Source organism: Nycticebus coucang, chromosome 22, assembly GCF_027406575.1.
Source record: "Nycticebus coucang isolate mNycCou1 chromosome 22, mNycCou1.pri, whole genome shotgun sequence".
In the NCBI taxonomy this organism is placed as follows: domain Eukaryota; kingdom Metazoa; phylum Chordata; class Mammalia; order Primates; family Lorisidae; genus Nycticebus; species Nycticebus coucang.
This window is the reverse complement of record NC_069801.1, coordinates 59,601,141-59,610,243: the sequence shown is the minus strand read 5'-3', so window position 1 is coordinate 59,610,243 and position 9,103 is coordinate 59,601,141. Positions and strand designations below refer to the sequence as shown.

At 42.3% G+C, this 9,103-nt stretch overlaps 1 pseudogene across 1 annotated transcript; it reads right to left on the bottom strand.

Moving 5' to 3' along the window:
* Nucleotides 1-5,093: 5,093 nt before the first annotated feature.
* On the bottom strand, nucleotides 5,094-7,173 carry LOC128575524 (ornithine decarboxylase-like; annotated as a pseudogene). The gene has a single exon (XR_008377017.1). The product of XR_008377017.1 is annotated as an ornithine decarboxylase-like (transcript).
* Nucleotides 7,174-9,103: the final 1,930 nt, after the last annotated feature.

The window sequence follows — 9,103 nt, the reverse complement described above, 5'->3', positions numbered from 1 at the left end:
TTTTTTGTAGAGACATAGTCTCACTTTATCGCCCTCAGTAGAGTGCTGTGGCGTCACAGCTCACAGCAACCTCCAACTCCCGGACTTAGGTGATTCTCTTGCCTCAGCCTCCCGAGTAGCTGGGACTATAGCCACCTGCCACAACGCCCGGCTATTTTTTGTTGCAGTTTGGCTGGGGCTGGGTTCGAACCCGCCACCCTCGGTATATGGGGCCAGCGCCCCACCCACTGAGTCACAGGCACCACCCTAATTTTCTATCTCAATTTACATGTCACACCTATCTGCTTAATTTTCTGTTCTGCTTTCTTTGCAATCAATTCACTGGAGACATGGGGTCAGTGTCTTACAGAGTTTTCCAGACGGTCTGTATTTTGCTGATTTCATCTTCCTCTGACCTCTGCATGTCCTATAAACTTGTACTTACAGTTACACTTAAAATAATTTATCAGATTTAGGGGCAGCGCCTGTGGCTCAGCGAGCAGGGCGCCGGCCCCATATGCCGAGGGTGGCGGGTTCAAACCCAGCTCCGGCCAAACTGCAACAAAAAAATAGCCGGGCGTTGTGGCGGGCGCCTGTAGTCCCAGCTACTCGGGAGGCTGAGGCAAGAGAATCGCTTAAGCCCAGGAGTTGGAGGTTGCTGTGAGCTGTGTGATGCCACGACACTCTACCGAGGGCCATAAAGTGAGACTCTGTCTCTACAAAAAAAAAAAAAAAAAATTTATCAGATTTTAATTTGAGTCTTTTTTTTTCCTGCAAGAATACTTCATGTTCCAATTAGCCAAAGTAAATGTATTTTTTAAAAAAAGAATACTTCATAGATGGTGTGTCCACCCATCAGGAAGCTTCGGATGCCAAATCGGCTCTGATGTGATATTAGCAGCAGCCAATGATCATTATACGGCTCCGTTAGGAAATGCAAACTGGCGATACTTTGATAACAAAAAAACCCCAAAAATCAGGTTCCTGGGCCCCAACCCAGATCCATGTAATTAGAATTTCTGTGAAATATTTTATAATCTCAATATTTAGCCACTACCCCCAGGGATTCTTATCTTTGGGGGAGTCTGAAAACGCTGTCATCCAATGCCTCATTTTTCAGATGTCAAATTCAGACAGGGGAAGCAATTTGTCAAAGTCACCCGCTGGAGACAGTTAATATTCTTGGAAGACCCAGGCCCTGCAGTCACTGCCTGTTACCTCCCCACCTGTGGAGGTCCACCCCCTTTCCAGCATGTTTTCTGTGTGGTTCCCAGTGGATTCACAAACAAAAAAGATGTGTAAGTGCATGTTTCTGGGTCTCTTGTGGCTAATTCCACAGCAAAGACGACATTTTTTACGCAGCGTACTGTTGTTTAGCTTTCTAATCTCAGAAAGGTTTTTATCACAGCACAATGTGTTCTCAGAACTTGACTTTATTGGGAAATACAAGACTTTGAAATGCAAACACATCTTCCTGCACAAAGGGTTCCTGGGAGGCAGTGGATCTTGTTTAAAGAAAAAAAACAACATTTAAAATAGCAAGATGAGGGTGGCGCCTGTGGCTCAGGGCGCCGGCCCCATATACCAAGGGTGGTGGGTTCAAACCCAGCCCTGGCCAAACTGCAACAACAACAATAAAATAAAATAAAATAAAAGAGCAAGGTGAAAGCATAAGGCAAGGATTAGGTTTCCCCTACCTTGGACACTGGCCAGAGTCTATTCATCTGTGTCCTCTCATTACATTAGATCAGCGTGTTGTGAGGAACGCTGTTCTGGAGATATTAACAATTGTGCTGCCAGTAAAGTTTGGGGCAGGCTGGGTGCATTACGCTGCTCTGTCTTGGAAATTCATAAAGTACATCGGCTCTCTGCTGTTGGGCCTGACGGCAGAGTAAGAAAATACAGCACCTGGTTTATGGCCCAGCAAGGAATCCCTTCCGAGGAAGGAGGCTGTTTGAGCGTACTAGGGCTTGAAGTGGTAGCAAGCCCACAGGCCCGTCTCCTCTAGCTCGGCCAGTCACTCCTCCCCACGAACTGCTTTGACCTCCAGCCTTTAGGCACATCCCCATAAAAAGCCAGAAAGACATCGAGGAACTTGGTCCTTTCACTTGTAACCTTATTTTGTGGTCACTTGTTTTCCGTGGCTGTGCCAAGATGTTCCGCTACTAAGATCTAGTACTTGTGTATTTCCCCAATTTTCAGGAAAATACACTAAGTCAATGGATAGAATTTCAAATGTTCTAAATTTTATTTCTTCCACAATTTCTTCTTAAATGGTTGAACCTGCTATTTCTTGACCATATTAGAGGACAGTATTCAGCAATGCACACTTTTCTGCACAGTGGTGTTGCTGATTATTTGCAGTTGAACAGATCACGGTAGTTCATGGTCACAACAACAGCCCTGTGATGCTCACCCCCTGCCACCTGCCACCTGAACACCCTGCCACCTGCCTTAACTGGGAGTCGGCAGCAAGCGTGGTGGCTGGGACTGTGGTCATGTGGCTCCTGCACCAACTCTCACAAAGACGTTATCCATCAGGTTCCCCAACGTCCCTCCTCTGAAAAACCACGCCATCAATTCAGTTAAGAGTTTGGTGTCAGGAACAAGTATGTCTTTTGAAAAACTGAAAAGTGCCTGGAAAATGTAGATGGTTCCTAGATTTTACTGATGAATTAATTGTAAGACTGTGCCAGGTTTAGGGTGAGGCAAGGGAGAGCAGGTCTTCTTTTTAAAAAACAAATACCAGGCTTGGCGTCTGTAGTTCAGTGACTAGGTTGCCAGCCACATACACCAGAGCCAGTGGGTTGGAATCTAGCCTGGACCTGCCAAACAACAATGATGACTGCAACCAAAAAACAGCCAGGCATTGTGGCAGACCCCTGTAGTCCCAGCTACTTGGGAGGCTGAGGGAAGAGAATCATTTAAGCCCAAGAGTTTGAGGTTGCTGTGATGCCACAGCACTCTACCTGGGGCGACATAGTGAGACTCTGTCTCAAAAAAAAAAAAATCAAATACCATATGACACACTATGTTTTCCATTTTGCCTTGGTTGCTGGGAGGCTTAGCTCTGAATTAATACTTGACACAATAACAGCCCTAGGTGCCAGTCTTAGTCATTGGCCTCCTTCCCAGAAGGTGTATTTATTTATTTATTGCGTTTTTCTGCACATGAGCTTTCATTAATAATAGCTGCAGACGACTGTATGATGGGAGGTAGAGTGGAGCGAGGTCGGAGTTCTGGTGTGACACACTTGGTCATTCAGGTTGGCTGGACCTTTGGCAAGTGGCTCAGCTGTCGTGTGTCTTGTGATACGGGGAATGTTGAGAGGATTTTTTTTTCCATTTATCATAACTTTCACTAATATATTATTGCTATTTGCTAATAACACCTTATTTATTTTTAACCCTATTAGGAATCATTATTACTGAGTTATACAATCAATATTCCTTACATTTTCATTCAGTTTGCACTTTATATGTCTTTATATTTCAGACCTTCAATCTGGAATGTTGAGAGGATTTTAACAGGTAATACTTGGAGAGGCTGAGGCAGGCAGGTCCCGTGAGCTCAGGTGTTGGAGACCAGCCTGAGCAAGAGTGAAATTCCATCTCTGAAAAATAGGAAAATAAATCAGCTGGGTGTTGTGGCAGCATCTGTAGTCCCGGTTATTCTGGAGGCTGAGGCAGGAGGATCACTTGAGCCTCTGTCTAAAAAATAATAATAATATAAATAAATAATAGACAGCACTTCTTAGGGTGCCTAGGATATAGCATCTGATTAAGTGTGGTTTTTTGTTTGTTTGTTTCAATTGAATCATAGCTGTGTACATTAATGCAATCATGGGGTACCATGTGCTGGTTTTATATACAATTTGAAATATTTTCATCATACTGGTTAACATAGCCTTTCTTTTTCTTATTGTGTTAAAACATTTATATTCTACATTTACTGAGTTTCACATGTTCCCTTGTAAGATGCACCATAGGTGTAATCCCACCAATCACCCTCCCTCCACCCATCCACCCTCCTACCCTCCCTCTCCCCTTCCCCCATATTCTTAGGCTATAATTAGTTTCATAGTAGGGCTGAATACATTGGATACTTTTTCTTCCATTCTTGAGATACTTTGCTAAAACGAATGTGCTCCAGCTCCATCCATGTAAACATGAAAGAGGTAAAGTCTTCATCTTTCTTTAAGGCTGCATAATATTCCATGGTGTACATATACCACAATTTATTAATCCATTCGTGGGTCGATGGGCACTTGAGCTTCTTCCATGATTTAGCAATTATGAATTGGACTGCAATAAACATTCTGGTACAAATATCTTTGTTGTACTGTGATTTTTGGTCTTCTGGGTATATACATAGTAGAGGAATTGTAGGATCCAATGGCAGGTCTATTTTTAGGTCTCTAAGTGTTCTCCAAAGATCTTTCCAAAAGGAATGTATTAGTTTGCATTCCCACCAGCAGTTTAGAAGTGTTCCCTTTTCTCCACATCCACGCCAACATCTCTGGTCTTGGGATTTTGTGATATGGGCTAATCTTACTGGAATTAGATATCTCAAAGTAGTTTCGATTTGCATTTCTCTGATGATTAAGGATGATGAGCATTTTTTCATATGTCTGTAGGCCATGCAACTGTCTTCTTCAGAGAAGTTTCTCTTCAAGTCCCTTGCCCAGCCTGAGATGGGATCACTTGTTCTTTTCTTGCTAATACGTTTGAGTTCTCTGTGGATTCTGGTTATTAAACCTTTGTCAGAAACATAACCTGCAAATATCTTCTCCCATTGTGAGGGCTGTCTGCTTGCTTTACTTACTGTGTTCTTGGCTGTGCAGAAGCTTTTTAGTTTGATCAGGTCCCAGTAGTGTATTTTTGATGCTGCTTCAATTGCTTGGGGGGTCCTCATCATAAAATATTCGCTCAGGCCAAATTCTTCAAGAGTTTGTATTTTTATAGTTTCATGTCTTAAGTTTAAATGTTTAATCCAGTGAGAGTCTATCTTAGTTAATGGTGAAAGGTGTGGGTCCAGTTTCAGTCTTTTGCAGGTCGCCAGCCAGTTCACCCAGCACCATTTGTTAAATAGGGAATCTTTTCCCCACTGAATGTTTTTTTTTTTTTAATTATTTCAAGATACTTTATTCTTAAAACAGGTCACAACACTAAGCTTTTGGCCCATTCTGCCACTGTACAAGCTACAAATGCTTGCTGAGCAGTGGAGGGGCACTCTTTCATAGCATGTCTGAAAAGTGAATAAAAATCCATATAAAACAAATATTCAAATAGTTTCCATAGGAACACAGATAAGTGTGACCCCATCTCCTAATCTTACATATTGCTGCATCAGTGCCAACTCTACTCTTACAAAGACATTTCAAAACTAGCAATAATTAAGTTAAATGGTCCCCCCAAATCCCTTCATTCAAGCTAAACTCGCAGTGAACAGCTACAGAATGCTATCTACACATTAATACTGGCTGAAGCACAAGTTGCTGGGGGACGTTTCATTCCACTTTCCCAAGCACAAGACACAGGCAGAGTGCCAACATCCTGCTCTTCTACTTCAGGTAGAGAGTTGGGGTTCTGGATTTGTTGCACGAGTTGCCACGTCGGTCCTGACATCACATAGTAGATAGTTGGCCTCTGGAATCCATTGAAAGTAGAAGCAGCAGCTACAGTGTAAGCACCCATATTTTCAAAGAGCATCCAGTCGCCCACATGCATTTCTGGCAGGTCACAGCGCTCAACAATCCGGTCAAGGCCATCACATGTTGGTCCCCATATGCTGGATGAATAATACTTCTCATCTGGTTTAGGTCTCTTTTGCAGAAGAGGCTTTACATGAGCATGATCATAAAGGATGCAATTAAACAATCCATATACTCCATCATTCACGTAATACATAAAGGTTTGTTCACTGGACTCATCTTCATCATCAGAGCCTATCTGTTCCTTTCATACAAGTTTTTTGGCAATGATATTAACTGCAAGTGTGAAAGCTGATGCAACATAATATCTGCCTGGCTCAGCTATGATTCTCACTCCAGAGTCTGATGGAAAGTATTTGTCCAATGCTGGGTTGATTACACCAGTGATCTCTTCAAATTTAAGCTTCACATCCTCAGATCCAGAAAAGCCACCGCCAATATCAAGCAGGTACATGCTAAAACCAACCTCAGCTCCCATGTCAAAGACACAGCGGGCATCAGAGATTGCCTGCACGAAGGTCTCAGGATCAGTACAGCCACTTCCTACATGGAAGCTGACACCAATGACATCAATATTTAGCTCTTTTGCCCGTTCCAAAAGAAGTCTGCTGGTTTTGAGTGTGGCACCAAATTTAACACTGAGTTGACAGACTGCTTTGGAATCATCAGTGGCAATCCGCAAAACCAACTTGGCCTTTGGATGTGCTCTGGCAACTTTCATCAACTCAACTTCACTGTCAAAAGTCATCATCTGGACTCCATTATTGGCAGCATACTTAATTTGAGACACTTGTTTACAAGGATTTGCATAGATAATCCTCTCTGGAGGCACTCCGAAACTCTGCACCAATTGTATTTCAGTCTTGCTGGCACAGTCAAATCCTGTCCCAATGGCAGCGAGGGTCTTCACAATGGCTCTACTGTCATTACATTTGACTGCATAAAAGGGAGTGACACGAAGAAGAGCTTTTAGCCATCTTCGGTGTTTCTTCAGAACATCTCCGAGGTCTGCTACATAGAAGGCATCTTTATCATCAGAAGAGGAAACTTCATTGATTTTTTTGGTCCAGAATATCCTTGGCAGTAAAACCTTCATCTAGCAAGTGGCAGTCAAACTCTTCATTACTAATGTTGTTCATGGTTTCCTGATGTTTCTCTGAAATGCAACAAATTGAAAAACTAAGAGATGGAATTTAAAAAGAAATACTTCCAGCTTCTCACAAAGGCAATTCTCCAGGAATTCTGAATCCCACTGCGTGTGTCCTCCGAGCAACAGGGGAAACGTTCTCAGAGCATCCGGGCGCCGCAGGCCAGCCCCATGGAGAAGCCAGGAAGCCGCCGCCCGCGCAGAGCCGGAGCCGGAGCCGCAGGAGCGCTCGGCCGGCCCCGCCGCACCTGTCAGCGCCTGGCTCCCGCCTGCCGGAGACGCAGGCCGGAGGTGGCGCCGGAGCAGCTGGCAGAGGGGCGGCCGGGGCGGCGACTTCAGGGACGGACCCCCACTGAATGTTTTTAATTGGCTTGTCAAAGATCAAATAACGGTAAGTTGCTGGGTTCATCTCTTGGTTCTTTATTCTGTTCCATACATCTATCTCTCTGTTTTTGTGCCAGTACCATGCTGTTTTGATCACTATCGATTTATAGTATAGTCTGAGGTCTGGTAGCGTGATTCCTCCTGCTTTGTTTTTATTTCTGAGTAATGTCTTGGCTATTCGAGATTTTTTTCTGATTCTATATAAAATGAAGTATTGTTTTTTTGAGATCTTTAAAGTATGACAGTGGAGCTTTAATAGGGATTCCATTAAAATTTTATATTGTTGGATATCTCTGACAAAGGTTTAATAACCAGAATCCACAGAGAACTCAAACGCATCAGCAAGAAAAAAACAAGGGATCCCATCGCAGGCTGGGCAAGGGATTTGAAGAGAAACTTCTCTGAAGAAGACAGGCGCACGGCCTTCAGACATATGAAAAAATGCTCATCATCTTTAATCATCAGAGAAATGCAAATCAAAACTACTTTGAGATATCATCTAACTCCAATGAGACTAGCCTATATCACAAAATCTCAAGACCAGAGATGTTGGCGTGGATGCGGAGAAAAGGGAACACTTCTGCACTGCTGGTGGGAATGCAAATTAATACATTCCTTTTGGAAAGATATATGGAGAACACTCAGAGATCTAAAAATAGATCTGCCATTCAATCCTGTAATTCCTCTGCTGGGCATATACCCAGAAGATCAAAAATCACAACATAACAAAGATATTTGTACCAGAATGTTTATTGCAGCCCAATTCATAATTGCTAAGTCATGGAAAAAGCCCAAGTGCCCATTGATCCACGAATGGATTAATAAATTGTGGTATATGTACACCATGGAATACTATGCAGCCTTAAAGAAAGATGGAGACTTTACCTCTTTCATGTTTACATGGATGGAGCTGGAACATATTCTTCTTAGTAAAGTATCCCAAGAATGGAAGAAAAAGTACCCAATGTACACAGCCCTACTATGAAACTAATTTGGGACTCTCACATGAAAGCTACAACTTAAAAATAGGGGGAAGTGGGAAAGGGGGGGGTTAGAGGGAGGGGGATAGGTGGGATCACACCTGTGGTGCATCTTACAGGGGTATTTGCGAAACTTGGTAAATGTAGAATGTAAATGTTTTGGCACAGTAACTGAGATAACGCCAGAAAGGCTATGTTAACCACTGTGATAAAAATGTGTCAAATGGTTTATGAAGCGAGTGTATGATGCCCCATGATCATATCAATGTATACAGTTATGATTTAATAAAAAAAAACAAAAACAAAAAAAATAAATAAATATCTGCAAAAATTCTCTTGAAATAAAGTGTTAATATGAACAAAAAAAAAAATTTTATATTGTTGGGTAGTATGGACATTTTAACAATGTGATTCTTCCCAGCCATGAGCATGGTATGTTTTTCCATTTGTTAACATTTTCAGCTACTTCTTTTCTCAGCGTTTCATAGTTCTCTTTATAGAGATCTTTCATGTCCTTTGTTAGGTAAACTTCCAAATATTTCATCTTCTTTGGCACTACTGTGAATGGAATAGAGTCCTTAACTGTTTTTTCAACTTGACTGTTGTTGGTATATATAAAGGCTACCGATTTATGAATGTTGATTTTGTAACCTGAGACGCTGCTATATTCCTTGTTCACTTCTAAGAGTTTTGTAGTAGAATCCCTGGTGTTTTCCAGATATACAATCATGTCATCTGCAAAGAGTGAAAGTTTGATCTCTTCTGATCCTATATGTATACCCTTGATCGCCTTTTCTTCCTTAATTGTGATGGCTAAAACTTTCATTACAGTTTTAAAGAGCAGTGGAGACAATGGGCAACCTTGCCTGGTTCCTGATCTGAGTGGAAATGATTTCAAT